The sequence below is a fragment of the Struthio camelus genome, chromosome 8 (assembly GCF_040807025.1).
Source record: "Struthio camelus isolate bStrCam1 chromosome 8, bStrCam1.hap1, whole genome shotgun sequence".
Taxonomy (NCBI): domain Eukaryota; kingdom Metazoa; phylum Chordata; class Aves; order Struthioniformes; family Struthionidae; genus Struthio; species Struthio camelus.
The window spans coordinates 34,210,698-34,227,227 of NC_090949.1; the positions used below are offsets into that span (position 1 = coordinate 34,210,698).

At 41.0% G+C, this 16,530-nt stretch overlaps 1 protein-coding gene across 16 annotated transcripts in view; it reads left to right on the top strand.

The window, feature by feature from the left end:
* Positions 1-16,530, top strand: part of FGGY (FGGY carbohydrate kinase domain containing) — a 333,758-nt gene that overhangs the window by 116,705 nt on the left and 200,523 nt on the right. For 8 of the 16 annotated variants that reach the window (XM_068953329.1, XM_068953324.1, XM_068953335.1 and 5 more), the window contains one exon: positions 8,581-8,646. The exons of the other annotated variants lie outside the window; for them this stretch is intronic. The gene's annotated coding sequence lies outside the window, so the exon portion shown is untranslated. Of the gene's footprint in view, positions 1-8,580; positions 8,647-16,530 lie in introns of those variants that run through there. 16 annotated transcript variants of the gene reach the window in all.

Consider the following 16,530-nt stretch of genomic DNA (forward strand, 5'->3'; position numbering starts at 1 on the left):
GCAAACTGCTCCACCATAAAAAATGATACATTATTAAATAATGAATTGGATATATCTAATATTTATTTTCCATCTAAGTTCTTCTATGGAAGAAGAGCTCCTTGGGACAGCGTCAGGTCTGGGCCACAGAGCATTCACCTTAGATTTGTTGAAAATCTTGCTGAATCTCCTGAGAAAATAGTCCACTCAGCAGAGGTCCCACTGGATGAAGTCAGGAGATCTGGGTTTACTTCTTGGCCTGACTACAGATCCTTTTGTGCCCTTGGATAGGTTATTTAACCCTTTTCTTTCTCCATTTAGCATCTACAAAATAGGAGTGACAGTATTTCCCTTACCCATGAGGAACAGTGCTGTACTCAGCTGCTATCCATCCTGAGTGGGAGAATAACTGTAGGATAGATCTGGGGTGCATTTTGGGACTATTTTATCTCAAGTAAATATGGTCTTCCATGTGCAAGTTCAATGGGATACCTCTTATACGGTCATATTGGGAAAGCTAGCTGGATTATGGAAGACAAGTAAAAGAGACTATATTTTTAAAATGATGTCTATGCTGCAAATTATGGTAAGTGTCTTGAAGTTACATAAAATTATCCTCTGTTGATGCTGGGCAGAAAGAAGCCAGATTATCTGGCTTAGAAGTACAGCAGAAAGTGGCTCCTGCCCCTCCCTTGTTCCATCAACTATTTTAGTATTTCTTGTGTCCCACAGAGAAAATTTAACTTCTAGTAGAGGCTACCCCTGGAGCACCTCAAAGTGCATCTCTTAAAGAGCCCTAGGGATTTTCTAGCATATAATTCATAACCAGAAACACTTCCCTTATGGACAGGTTCTTTGACACACCCTAGGCTGAGGGCAGACAGCTGTGGTTTTCCTTTGGCTTCAGGAGACTGGGTTAATCTTCCTTCTGCGAGTCGCTAATGGAAGTATTTAGTTCTTGTCACCACTGCTATGGCTATAGTGAATGGATGATAGAAGTTACTGACCACTAAATGGGCAGAAATCAGACGGAAGTATAACAAGATGCCCCACGCACTTCTGTCTTTGAATCTTAACTTTGAGAAACTTTCATGTGAAGAAGGTTATTTAATCTTTAGACCCATTCTGTCCTTGGCCTCCAGATTGAAGGTGCCAATCACGAGAGTGGTTTATTTAGGATAGACCTCTGGAAATCTATAGAAACGGAAGGCCATCTGACCATGGTCAGACAGTTGATGGCTTTTGGTCATTACCACACCAATCTGGATGTCGACCAGTCAGCAATATAGCAGGAGAATGGATAAAGGAGCTGTTCCCTTCAACTGGGGACTGAAAGTGTTTGATCCTCGCACACGAAGAAGAAACTAGTCTTAGGGCATTAAGAAGACTGAGGAGGAATTTAGACACTCTTTCAGGGAAAGCAGAGCTGCATATTCATCGCAGAGTCCAAACAATGGCTCTGGTAGTTTGGAGGGAGCTGCAAGAAACCAGCTTCTTGCCTCTCTTCTTCCCACAGCACTCCCTGTTGACTGAACACTACTAACCTCCTTGAAGGGTGCCCCAGACATTTCTCCTATTTGAGAAGACCTACGGTTGGGAGTTCCTACCTGTTCACTTGTTTACAGTTCCCCAGCTCAGACCTGGTGTCTGCTCTCTCCTTTCAGCTAATTGGCAGACAGAGGCCCCAAGGGTTTTGGTTCACTGCCATCAGGCTCCTACTGACTACAGCGGTGGTGTTCTTACCCAGACAATGACTTCAGTAGCCTCAGGGCATCACAGAGCCTCCTAACAAACATCTCTCGTAACTGCCTTATTAACTGATTACTGTAGTAAGATAATAATTAACACCCTTACTTGTTTCTCAGCTCAGCCAAAAATATTCTCAAGTGGACTAAAAATGCATAAAATGAATAAATGATTTATGTTTACTATTTTCAATGGAGCTACTTATTAGCAATGCTCTAATACAAAGCACCATAAAAACACTCCTGATTTCATTATGGATTTAGAATGCTGTAATGAAAAGCTGTAAGGAATAAAACGGGGAAATGTTCTCTGAGCCAAATTCTGCTCTCAGTTGTATTTAAAGATCTTGCTGAGGTGACTCCTAGAGAGAATTTTTTCAACAAAGTGAAAAAAAATCTCTGTCATCAACTCATTGCAGCTTCCTCATTCAGAACCTGTACCAGCCAAGGTAAGGGTACCTACCCTGTGAATGTATACACAGAAATACAAGTGCCAGACGTGTATATCTGCAGCAGATCAGTAGGGCTGTGTTTATGCATGCACTGTGCGTTGCTGACTGTACATGGCACAAGGCAGTGAGGAACGCTGCTTCAGCGGAGGAAGGCACGTGGAAGATGTGCAGAGTCTTTCTGTTAAACTCACCTTTCTAATAAATATGTCAGGAAGAGGCTTGGAATGGAAGCTCTAACTTTTCTCTGCTTTGGGTGATATAGCAGCACATGGATCCAAACTCTAAAGCTTTGGTCAATGTCTAAAAATAATGGCAATGCAAATAATGTCTGAATCAGTTAAAAGTGGAATGGACTAAACTCCCGGGATTATACTTTGGGGAATATTCATCCATTTGCAGGGGAATGAACAAAATGATGTGGGCAGACCTCTTCCATCTCAAACTGTCTTCCTGATTCCTACTGTACAAGTTTCTACCCATGTTAAAACACATCAGTGCTGGCTGCGTGCTGTTGGATGTGAGGGGAAGGCCGATTAGGGCAATATGCTAGAGAGAAGAGGTGAAATAAGCTAATGCGAGCAATGAACAATTTCTTCTGCCGGTACTTGAAATAAATTCTATTTCACTTTTACCATGGCAGCCTGAAGTAATTGTGCTGGCTTCAAGATGCAGGCCATGTAATGTCAGCAACTCTGCAACCAACAGGTGAGATTCAGTCAAAAGCTGCTGTGGCCTGTGACTGTTGTGTGACACACAATACACACAAATCTTAGATGTTTTTGACAGACCATCTAAATTAAATTGTTTTATTCCAACTCTGAGAGAAGGCCTAAGCCTTTCCTCTGACCGATTTCTTAAGATCTTCCACTGATCTCTCTTCAATGAAAATATCCATGTAGGCACATATGCAGCTTGTGGTTTTATACTGAGATACATATTTAGTATTTAGGATATTTCTTTTTGCATTCACTCTGTCCAGCAAATATTAATAGAAAGGTTTTGCAAATGCCATTAAATATCTGCAAATATTTTACTGCTGTATGTGTTCATATCTGCTGTGAGAATTAATAAGTTTCTTCAGCTGAAGTGTCCCACAAGAACGTGAAACGTCTTACTTGCAGCACCATTAAAGGCATCTGATTTTTCTCCTGGGATGGTCAGGACTTCAACACTGTCTGTCACTTTAAGGAGCTAGAGATGCCAGATCATTAGTCTCTAGAGATGCTAGAGAATTTTCCAAACTACCATTTTTTCACCAATGTGTAAATGAAAAGTCCTGTGGGTATTTTCAACATTTCTTAGGCAGTCCTATCAGTCAGTTACATGAAAGCTGAAGGCTACAAAACTACACTTGTCATGAAGAAATACAGTATTTTAAGATAACTACCATACCGACCTCTCTGATATGTCTTAAAATGATGTATCGCTCTATTTTTTTTTAATTTCCAGAAATAAAAAAGGGTTTGCTTCAGGGCAGAGACAGTCTAAAAGCTTGTGCTAATAAATCTATGCAAGTTTAGTAGCGCTTAATACAAATTCTGCTTCAAGTGATTTTTGAATGTGTTATCACCTTTAAGTAAATACAGTGGAAGACTGCCAAATGCCTGGGTGCTGTTCTCTGTAAATTAATGCAATAAAATGTTTAAACTTCCATTGAATTTTGCTAACTGATTTGCAGTTGGAATGGTAGTATTTTTATGCATTTATCAATTACCTTCTAAGTAGCTGCTGTAATATTTCTGTTTAGGCAGGCAAAGCACACTCACCAAAATAGTTTTCACCTAAATTGGATTTGGTATGAAGTATCACAAAACAGAGGACATATCCAAGGTATAAAGAATTCAGAACTCTGAGTTGCTCATTCCTGAAGGGAAGCAATATTGTGCCCAGCAGAAATATATTTTGAGAGATTCTCAGATTCATGACCTACAAGGCAAATTCTTCTCTGTTTTACACTTTTTGATGCAAGGGGGGTTAAATGCTGCCTCATCACAATTATTATTAATATGTCATGTGTTGCTCTTACGCTGGAAAACTCTGGCTCCGTTGCACGACGTACTGTAACAAATTAAGGAGACAGCCTTTGCTGCTGTGAGTTGATGTTCTAAGAATTAATGTCCACTCTACATAGCTCTATATGGCTGTAAAGGGTTCAGGGCTGTGGTGAACTAAGCCTACTGGTTTTTGTGTCACGATGCTGTACGTCAGCTTTTGCAGTCTGTAGACACTCCCTGTTCCCTTTATTCCTCTTAGCCCTAGAGTGGCACCCAACCCAGCACCACATAATGTCCTCACTGCTGTTGGGACCTGAAGTACCAGCCATGGCAACAGCCACGGCAGTGATAGCTCGAGGAGGGACAAAAAGGATTTGTGCTGGCACAAATCCTGGCACAAGCGCCACCTTCTTAGCACCTTCGGCTGACACTAGCGTTAGGAGTGCCTGTGAAAAGGAGAGCTGGTCTGCAGCCGAAGGATCTTGATTGTGATCCGTTGGTCTTCATCTCTTCTCTTGACAGAGCAAATTAATCTGCAGACAACTTCTGTGATTTCACAGCATCACAGCACCATAGAAGAGTTGGGATCAGAAGGTACCTCTGGAGATCATCTGGTCCAACCCCCCTGCTCAGGCAGGGTCACCTAGAGCAGGTTGCCTGGGACCATGTCCAGTTGGGTTTGAATATCTCCACAGATGGAGCCTCTGCAATCTCTCTGGGCAACCCGTTCCAGTGTTCAACCACCCTCACAGTGAAGAAGTGTTTTCTTACACTCAGATGGAATTTCTTATATTTCAGTTTGTGCCTCTTGCCTCTTGTCCTGCCACTGGGCACCGCTGAGAAGGGTCTGCCTCCATCTTTGTTACACCCTCCCATCAGTTCTACCTCTTCTAATAGTATTGGTGGGTTTGCTGCTGATTTTCAGTAGGAGAGTAAGTAGACAAAGCTGCAGTGGTGCTACGATGAGAATCCTTTGGTAACGTGTTTCACCAACTGTTTTTGTAGTAAGTTATGCAAATTATGGTTTTGTTCTTTCTCCCGGTAGGTAGGTCAGTTGGCTTCATGTAGGTTACGTATATGTAGTTGAGAGGAAGATTTACCTACAAAATGATAGCGGGTATGAGAATGAGTAGTTTGAGCATTCTCTCCTCCAACAGATGTCAACAGACAGCAGCGGAGTGCATAGACATTTTTTTAAAATCAAGCCCTATCTGTTTAGGAGCCTACCTCAAGGTAGATATTTGAGCAAAGTAATCTTAAAATAACTCCGTATTGTCTTTTGAAGTTTACGCTTTCTAAAGGGTTTTTGACAAAAGATATAGTTGACCCTTTAAAAAATATATATTAAATATAGTCTCTAATTTATAAGTGAGCTGGCCCACCTTAGTGTATTATAATTTCTTTTGAATTTTGACTATAAGAGAAAAATAATACCTAATGATCTTGTATATTTTTCTGCCTGTTTTGCTCAAGTTTAGAAGCAAATAAAGAATGGATCAAGTGCCTTATCTGAAGATACAGGAAAACATCTTTCAGCTCCCACTTGGGCTTAGTTTACAAGAGTGACTAATAAGGTGGTGATTGCTTCATTAGTATGCACTGAACTGAGTGCATAATACAATTATATATTTCAGTTGTAATTAGGACATTTAATTGATTTGTTTTAACTAAATTAACAGATATCAGGGGGAAAAAAAAGATTTGTGGTAGATTCTGAAATGTTTTTCACACAGCCAGCTGGGTTCAGCTGAACAGAAATACCTGGCTTATTTCTGGATAATGTTATGAAGATCAAAAACTTTGTTATTGAGAAACTGTTAGGAAATAAACTTGCATTTCTGCAGCTCAATCTTTTAGATGACAAAAACTTACCAGTAAATTTCATGTAATTCTTACGAGGTGGGTATTGTTCCCTTTGGGAGGTAGAGAAACTGAGCCATAGAAATAGTGAACAGGAGATGTTTCTGTGCATTGCCATAAAAAATAGCGTTAAGATACAGATTTCCTTCTATCAGATTGTTTAGCTGGTAACTCTGCTACCTACTTAGGCAGAGATAAACATTATTTAGAAACCATCTTCTTCCTCCTTTCTGGGCACCTACTTCCCTCTCATTTTTTCCTAATTTTGCAACCTGGCTCCATACTTCTTCCTGATTCTGAGTTATTCTAACAAGATGACTTTTCACTTCCAGTTTTTAGCATGGAAGCAGAAACACTGACACAGCACAAGAGGGGATCTGTGTGTTGCTGCTTGAGACTCTTACTGGAAGTATTACAAAGCCTCTTCCACTTTTTGTTTTGTTGTGTTTTCCAGACTGATTTTAACAATTCCATGTAGATCCTGCCATTTGCCTTGGAGGAGAGGGGGAATGTCTAAAGAATAGCTTATAAGGTGTATAAGTTGAATTCCAACAGTATGTACATCCAATCAGGTGCCTTAGCTACCTAGCTGCTGATCCATATGACCCCAAGGACTGCCAAAGCATCTGACCCTAGGACTAACAAGACTGGACACCTTGTTCTAGAAAAGCATTTGAACTGTTACATTTCTGTCTGAAACTTATAATTTGGCTCGTCATTTCTGTTTCCATTGATAATACGCTATTTTGCATTTTACTTAAGTGGTTTCAGTACGCCCATGTTACAAAAATAGATACCCCGGAATCTACTCTGTCCTGAGTAAAATGCTGCAAAGAACTGTGCAGACGAGAAATGCTTAGGAAGCAGTCGTGGTTTGCTGCTCACGCATATCTATACTCGCTGACTGTAGTGAATAGTTCAGAAATCTCTCTTGTGCGAGAATGAGGTGGGGCAGCTGAAAGTGCTGTGGTTCCTAAATTTATTTTGCTCTTACATTTACAAGAATGTATAGAATTCAATAGGTACCTAAATGCACAACAAACACAGAGAAAGAAAGCCTAGGGCAGAGATAGTAGCTGGGCATCCTTGTGGCAAAACCTGTGCTAATTTTTAGGAACAGATCACAATCCACTGTTTACAAACAGCAGGAACGTCTATGTGTAGCACAGATGACTCACGCTGAGACAAAACTAAAAAAACCAAAACAAAATCCCCAAATTGCCACGGAGTTCTGACACAGGGCACTAAAAATAAGCAAATTCAGAATGAAAGGCATGGCACTGCACACAGCTCCCCTGTCTTAATGAGTCGAGTAGGGACTCTTGGGATAAAGCTGCACTAGATATGTGAGACATAGAAATATGAAATGTTTTTCTCAGAAAATATGGTTTTATTTGAACTAAACATTTCCTTGGGAACTTTTCAACAACAATTTAATTTCTTTAGTTTTTTTTTTTTTAAGCAAAGAGATCCTTTGATAATGTCAACAATTTCATGTCAATATTTTCAGAATGCATGCTGCATTTTTTATTTCAAATGGTTGTTCACATTTACATATTTCTTAGCTTCTTCAATTTATGTTCAGAATTAAATTTGGAAATCAGGATTAGATGTGTTCATTTGATCTAAAGAAAATAATTCAGTTGGCACGTAATGCCTTTTTATTTTTAATTTCTTTATGTGGGAAATACCAAAATTCGTTGCAGCCCTGATCACACAAGCTCAAAAACCGATAGAAAAATAATAGCTTTAACAGCAGTTTATGTTACCAGTAAATCTTGAAACGCGTAGTTTGTTCTGAAAAACATTTTATGTTAAGAGTATTTATGTTTAAAATGTTGGCTGGATTATTATGATTCTGTTTAGGAATGAAAACAAATTTTGAAATACCAGTTTCTCATGAAACAGAAATTTGATTTTTTTTTCCCAGCTGCGGGAGACAGTAGAGTTCCCAAATAGCCTCTAAAATACAGCATGCTCTGAATCACAGTCGAGTCCTATGTATGCCCTGTGTGAAAGTCATGGGGGCCATGTACAGAAAAATTGTACCTGTGGAGTTGATTTGTCCATGTACTGAACGGCTTTATTTTGCTTTGCCATGGACATACAGCTCGACATTTGCAACTCGGCAGCCTGAGGTGGGTGTCAGGGTACAGTCCTACCTCAGCAGCTGCCTGAGGCACAGCAAGGAGATGCTGTATGGACACGGTTGCATCTACAATAAGATCCAGAAAAGCTACTCATCCAGGAGACGTGGATTCATTCTGCTACTGATTTTCTGTGTTCAAGTAAAATCTTATTTTCCGCACAATCTGAATACTTTTAACTACAGTACAACAATAGGACTGGCATGAATTTAGCATATTTGAAAATATGGCAATAATCTTTGTCTTATTTCTAACAGCGAAATGAGGAGACTCAGACTTTTGTCCCATCAGTTTAAACCACTGACTGTCTCCTGCTAGCTGTTATGAAACCAGTCTCTGTTTAGGTCTCTAAGTTCCATTGTATTATTTTTACTATTATTATATATTATATATTCTTCTGCAGGAAAAATACACCAAAACAAGTGGAGAATTACATATTCAGATCATCAGAGCATCAGGAGCATACATGGCAAGTAAAGAGTTGGCCCATTTTACTATCCTTTCTCCCACTTAATAGCCCAAATTTGTAGTTTAGAAACAATTGAAAATATTTTACATCTCTAAAGTAACACTGTTGCAAATAATTTTTCTAAAAGAAAATATATGTAGTTAGTCGCTTGTTCTTTTGCACTCTAGGAAATCCAGATTTTGCTTTTTCGTGCTGCATTGCAACAGGAAGTAAAAAGGTCTAAAAATGGAAAGCGGAAGCACATCATTCCATTTTGCCTTCTGTTTAGAGGAGTAGAAATGCAAACTTTAAAAGTACTAATAGTAATCAGATCTCAACATTTCACTTTTAATGAGTATAGATTCCACAGCCAAAGAGTAAAATTAAAGAATAGTCCCATGTGCCCCTTTAAAAGGTTGCAGTTATAGCCTTTGCTGTTTTTATTTCAAGAAACCAAGAATCTGTTTATTATCTGTTTATTATAAGGCAAAACTACTTTCAAATTAACTATCTTTAAATTGGAAAGGACTAAACCTCATATTAAATAGAAGAGTAAGAATGCACTATTGAACTTCTACTGCATTCTGTTATCAGAATACAGGAATTTTTGAAATCTGAAGAAGACTTGATATTATGTCATTACCCTTAGGAATAACAGAGGTAGTAGTAAATTGTTTTAGTGTTTGAGTGATAAACGTATGCAAAGACTGTCAGAGAAGCCAGCGAAATTGGCTCAGGTGAGTTCCCTATTCTGGAAGACACCACAATCTAAAGACAAAAATCCAGTAAACATTAAAACGTATGTCTTTGCTCATGTGAGTAGACCTGAGGAGCAGACCAAAGGGTCAATTAGCATCGGTATTTTAATTTCGGTGGTGGCACACTAGTTTGCATCTAGCTGATGATCAGTCTCAGTACTTCCCTGGGAATGCAGTACTCTGTCTGAAACATGGAAGGAGGAACGCAGATTGCAGGAGAACGCTATTTGGATGAGTACCAGGAAGCCAGTCCGTATACCCTACCATGGCGCTTCTGTAGGTAGTTCTTTTAAAACTAGTATTATGAGCTACTGAGTCTTTTGTTGTTGCATCACAGCACGCAGTATGTGGAACTGCAATGACTGGCTTGCCTGAGGCAATGCCTTTGCAGTTGTACCTGCAGCCCAAGCCTGCAAATCGCCAGAGCCCATAGCTGGCATCAATCACTTAAGACACTTCCCGTGCCTTCTCCCATCTTGTGGCCGTTGAGGTGGAGTGGGATGAGCTTTGCCTTTCATTGCTACTTCTATTTGGTCGTATCCACTTTGTAGGCTAAGAGCGTGCTGAGAGACCTGAACTAGTTATAACACATTAAATGGTGTTGAGAGTGGCCTCAGAGAGGAAGACCTGTAATGAGAACATCATATAGCTGCACTCTACAAGAGTGCTCAACCTGGGTATGGCTTAACAGCTGTGAAGAGGAGGTTCTTGTGGTGTTTGCTTTGCTTGTAAGTGACAAAGAATGAATTGCAAGGAGGCATTTGAAGGAAGAGAGACAGAAGCCTGGACGCTGTGTTGGATGTAGCTTGTGTCTGCAATGACTGATTTTCTCACTACTCTCTTTTATTTAATCATCAGAGCTGCTTGTTTTGTCCAGTTGCTCATGCATTCAGCTGAGAGTTTTTGAAAGGAAATGCTTAAAGCAGGCAACTATGAAGTACCCAGGTGGATGGAAGCACTGTGGCTTGAGTTTGATACTCACTGTCAGTAGTTTTTGGTGGGCAGAGAGGAGTATCCCCAAACTGTTGGAGATTTCCTGGAAGAATATATGTAGCTTTCTACCAGTGGCTCTGGGCTAGGAGACATAGCCAATGTAAGTGACACCTTCTCCCATCACGTGTGTCTCAGTGTTCTAGTGAAATTACAGGCCGAGTTTTAATTGGCAGATGAATGAAAACTTTTCCTTGTCAGATAATAAAATAGGAGAAATGTTTGTAATTAGCTTTGAGTGAGAAGTCAACCCCAACGACATAGTCAGAGCAGTTAGGTGGCAGGCTGGGTATCACTGATTCACTGCTGAAGAGTGATGTGATGAAGACAGCAGAAAAATCTCAGAAGAGGCAGCAAGCTTGGACTGAAGTCACACAAAGTATCAGCTGAGAGGCTATAATGAGTCTTCACCCTATCTAGCCCTATAGATGAGATCATTTTGCCTGGATTAGCTGGTACAAGAACAGTATGTTTCTAGAAAGGTGATGATACCCACAAGTTGGACTGCACCACTATGCACAGCAAACTATGAGTAGAGTGTTGCAGGTTCTTAATGGCCAGTACTAACATGCATTATCGCTCCTGTTAGAGAGATACTAAGGCTAGGGCTATTACCAAGAAACTCTGGGAATTAGAAGCCTTATCCAAAAGGTAGCATGCTAATTACTGGTTCTCCCGAGGTCACTCTTTGCTTCTCTCTGTCCTCCAGGAAAATGTTACTTGCTTGAAACAGGGGGACTTGTTGTTTCAGAATGGAAAAGTGCTTGTCCACAAGCAAACCTAGATGATGTGACTCATCTAGGTCTACGGATAAAGGCTTGAATTGAGGTCTATGGATAAAGGCTTGAATCATTTTTCAGAGGAACTCTACAGTGATCATCTCAGTTAGTTAGCTTCCAATAGCACCTGGCACAAGCGTTACTGGAAAACGCTTAACATATTAGCTCTGGTCATTTCCAGGGAAATGTTGAGTGTCCCTGTTATTGTAATAAAATTTGATAAAATAATAATGTCTACTTTCAAGCCGTTCCTGAAAGTGTTTTATGTTAATCATATCAGTATTTCAAACTGAGGAAAATTTATCTTTCTAGAGAACAGTGAGATACTGCAAAAAGGAACAAATATTTGCATTGGAAAGAATTTTATTAATAGACCATAATTGTCCAAGAAATGTTACATTTCAGTGCCTGCAGGTTTTAGTTTTTTAAATCAGTGTGGTAGTCAGTATGGGTTAAGCTTCCCAACTGAATTATTAAGTGTAATTAAGCTAACAAATGCGTAGTCAAAGACCCCAACTCGTGTTGAGAGATAAATGTGATCGGTATCATAGGAAAACTGCCCTTTATCTGAGGCTGGCTCATGAAGTATTTTGGGGGCTTGTCTGTTTAGCATAGGCACTCTCCTGGCTATGCTGCTGGGTAGATTCCTGATCTCATTTAATTCAATTTACTTCCTTCTTGTGGGCAGCTATAGTACCTTTTGCACTAACTTTAAGGGTTATGTATTCTGTATTCATCTAGTCAGCTACTAGAGCATACTTTCCCTGGGGGCTTGAGGGAAAACTCAGATCTTAGAGCATGCGAAAAGGGGTGCTTTGACCTGAGCTGAAGAGTTAATCTGATGAAAACTTAAGCGTGGCCTCAGCTGAGCTCTGTGCTCAGTTGTGGTATTGGGCCAAGGAAGGACCAAGCCAATGAGAATATTCTGGCATCAGTTCTTAGAGGTTACAAGAGCCTTATGTATCATTTTATGTATTTTCTTTTCATGTGTATATAATCAATTCCAGTGGCGAGGCTTGTGTTTTGGTTCATACAGCCAAGCTAGGCAATTGACTTGGCTGTATTTTCAAACCCCTTGGCTTGCTAAATGTCAGAGCCTAAGCAGGGCTTCTCTTTGTACTCCAATCTCATACAATTGGCCTGAATTATGTGTGTTCCCTGAGAGTACATGCACAGCCGTGAACAGAAATCAAACCTACTGAGGAGCCAAACGTAGAGGTCAGTGAAGCAAATATTTTTGTCTCCCCAAACTACGTTTTTTGCCTCCTGGCACAGCTATATGAGGCCCAAGCTTGACAAGTCTTCTAAGTCCCATATGCCAAGACCTAAAAATGAAGTAAAGCAATAATAATAATAGTGTAAATGCACTGACAGTCTCTATTAATAGAAAGTTCCCCAGTGACTTACTGGAATCTTGCAGTTCTGCACCCAAAGGAAGGTATAAATCCTCTGGAAGAAGGAGGCATTGGAGGGGATTTTTGCAATGGTTTTTTCAGAGTGGTGATTATCTTAGATGTCCTCAGATAAGAGCACAGACTGCTGCAAACACAACTCATCAGTTCATCATGAGACATTTGAACCTCCACTAGTGCGTAGAGAACAGCAAGATAAGAAACAAAAGAATGTTTATGGAGTGAATATTACACGTTATCTTTAGGTAAGTCTTGCAGGTTTTGACTGAAGAGAGTGAGAGATGCAGTTTTGCCATAGTTTTTTTAGAGCATGGTCAGAGATGCTATTCCAGCTGCAGCTGAACAAAGTTAAGAAACTATCACTCTCAAGATGACCTAGTTCAAAAAAGCCCAAACAATAAACCTACTAAAAAGTGTTTAAGCTAAGCTAGATCATTCTGACAGAGCCAGATTTGGGAGTGGCTGCACATGCAGTTATTTGGCTCATTGAAAAGGGTGGTAACCCCTAATGGGGGGCAGTGGATAAACAGCTGTGGGTAGGCTGGGGGTGGTAACCTCTTAACCTGGCTCAGTTGCTGTTGGAACAACATGTCAGGCTGTGCTCTTAGTTACACAATCCTAGGATTTCTTCATAGACGAATTCATAGATCGAAGAGCAAACTGCTGTCCAAGTTCACTATGAGATGTACCGCATCCCAAAACGTATGCATAAATATACGTTCCCTAAACGTGTGCGTTAAATGAACATTCAGTACTTCACAGCGCCAGCACATAATGCTGGCTCCCATTCCGCCTGTAGCCGTAGTGGCTGGAGCACAGTATGTTCCAAGCAGCACATTTTGCTGCATGAGTCTCAGCTGTAGATCTCGACTGGAGTGAGGCTTCTATTAAATGCATCTGTACTTGTGTGTCTTTGGTCTGTATCAGATTCTCCTTAGGTTACTTAAACTGCTTCCAGACAAAGCTCTCATATGCCCTCACTGCTCCATGATATTCTTAACCCTCTCTTCACCTACGATCCATCAGTCATAACAAGCCAGTACATCCAGCCGGAATCCCGTACAGCGCCAAGCACTGTTTCCCTTGCAGGAAGAGAGATTAACTGGTTAAACACGAAATGAACAAGCTGAAAAGAAGCCACTGCTCCCCAGGCCTCTCTAAACATGAGGAGAAGAGCAGGGCTGTGCTTTGCGGAAAGGTCACAATGAGCTCACGCCAGCAGGAGGATCGCGTTTTGGGCAGGACTCGCTGGGTGGAGGGAGCTGGCTGAGACATCCCAGGGCTGAACTGGCAAGAGACGGCACAGAGGAGTGTGGAGGGAAGCGCCTGACCACACCAAAGGAAAAAGGGGTGGGGGAGAGAACTGGATGCGAGGGCTGTAGGCACTGAGTTGTTTTAGATTTGAAGCAAGGACCTGGAAAGATGTGGCTTACCACTATTAATACCTTTGTTTTGTTCTTCCCCAGAGCATCTGAAAAAGTATGAAAAGGGGAATGACAAGACCAACTGTATGCTTTATTGTGAAGCTTTTCCTCGGGCATTTTTCCCTGTATGCTCTCAGTCATGAGTGCACTGCAGGACCACGATGCCTGTGATTATGTGGAACCCAGAGACCCTATAGCAATCAGTCCTCGTCTTAACTCCTGAGTCCTGTACCAGAGAAACAAACACTTGCTGCCTTGGCTCTTTGGATGCTGTTCTTAGAGGAGCTCCATGTTCTGCAGATTTCTGTTATGTCTGGCGGCAGATGGGAGAAGGTGGCGTGAGGAAGATCCTATCTACATCACCTAGTTGTCCTTCAGAAGTCTCCCTTAGTCTGTCTGCAGAGCTGCTTTCAAGGCGGCTTTCAGTGCCCTGTCAGGAAGGAAGCTCTGCAGCACTGGGAGCCTACGCTGAGGGGCAGCCGCTGGTACAATGCTTGTGGGAGTTGCTGGTTTGGCAGGTCTCTGAAATCTGTGAGATCTAGAAACTGTGCCATCTTAAAAACCTACAGCTCCTCCCACTATAAAATGCCTCGGCTACCTTCCTCCTGTGTTTTTCTGTTTAGGACAGTCTGTCCATGAGACAGATACTTAGGTGTTTCAGGATGATTTTTTTCTTTTCTTTTCTTTTCTTTTTTTTTTTTTTTGAAGGTATGAGCATCCATGGCTCCAATTACCTTTTCAGCTTGGATGTTTAACACTTCTGATGATAAGTCTCAGGAGAAAGGTGAAAATCAGACTTTGAATTGTATGTTCACTTAAGGTTTGCAGGATAAAGCTTGTGGATTTATGTTAAAAGGGTTCAGTCAGGTGTTGCTGAAGAAAATGGATGCCCTGTGGGAAACATTACTCTTCCTGCTTGCAAGTCCTCCACTGGTTACCTTAGCTTGACTACAGACAGCCTGTAGCAGCCTGCAGCTGGTCTGGCTAAAAAGGCAGATGGTGGGTCTAGCTTTTCTATCTGGTTATTTTTTTCTTAATGATAGTTTCAGTGATCATCAGAAAGACTAACTTCTTCCAAATCTGAACTGCAGGGGTTTGTGGGTACTGGTGCTGCCCGGGAGAATCACATGCTAGAATGTGCAGGACTGGAAGAGTGGATTGCCCGGGCCTGGCATAGGAGCTGCAAAACCTGTTGGACCCTGAATCCTGCTGAGAAAGGAGCATTCCCCGAAGTATTTGTACATGAAAAGTGGGGGAAGAGGACTATGAGGCAGCTGTTGAGAAGACATTAGAGGAAGCTAACGACTACCTGGGAGGTGGAACTGGAACTGGATATGTTAAAGAACAGGGTTTTACATGTATTGTTTTTGAATGCTGGCCATATATTTAGATCTGTATAGAGCAAAGAAACAACCTTGTACAAAGCTTGTATGCTTTTCTAATGTTAAAGGCTGAAGTCCAACTTACCTTGATCTGATTAGAATTATTTGATTACAACAGACTTTATCCCTTCCAGAAATGAAAAGGAATATGATCTCTGGTTGTAGAAATGTGGCTTTATAGGCTCAGTCAGTCACCAGAGTGGCTTAAGAAGGGCATGGAGGCAACCTCTTGGGGAAAGCAGTCAGGGTAAAGTAGACAGAGAGAGTTTCTTTTCTCTGCATGGAGTCCAGTGTATGTAGTCCTTGGCATAAATTCTGAGTGACCTAGCGGTATACATTTTAACTGCAGCTTTAAAAGATGTTGGGACCAGATGGGTGAAGGTCTCAACTCGCACAGCATCATCGTGGTTCATGCAGCACATGAAGCGTTTTCATGAAGTGTTTTGTGTGATCCACACATGAACAAACTGATGGGGATAACAAGTAGCCTTGCTCTGCTGATATCCCTAAACCAAATGGTAACAGCTACCCTTGCGCGAGCCCTCTCATGTGAGTTGACGCCTGGATCTAAACTACCTGAGGCCAGAGGTGTTGTTCTGACGTTCAGCAGCACCATTTTTCAAAGGCACAGCAAAAGCCTTCTTCGTGCTAGTTAGCTCCTTTTCTGTGAGCGGTTGCTTCCAAAGAAAACGAAAGACTAGAAGATTTGGGAGAAGCTGTCTAACATCTTTGGGTTGGTGATCACTTAATCCACTGCACTGCTCTTTCCTTGCTAGCATTTGCGTGGCATGATAGTTTCCTACCAAATTTAATTACTGTCTCCAAGAAATCGGTAATCTTTATCTCATATGTTAATGTTGATTGCAGCTAATTTCACAGAGCAAATTAGACAAAATACTTGAATTACTTCTACCTCCTGAACTCGGCAACAAATGAAAATTAGTTTTTTGGAGAGTAACTTGAGAGTAACTTGAGAGGGTTAAATGTGTCTCACCGGTGCACTCAGTTTGACAGGCTGATGCACTTTGTCGAGATGATAGATATGAAAAACTAATATCTCAGTTTTCAGAGGGGGTTCTGAAACTTAAAATCTAAACCAGATGTGCAACAAAAAAGAGCAGTGTATATTACAAAGTGTTGTGAAATAGCCCAAGGGAGGC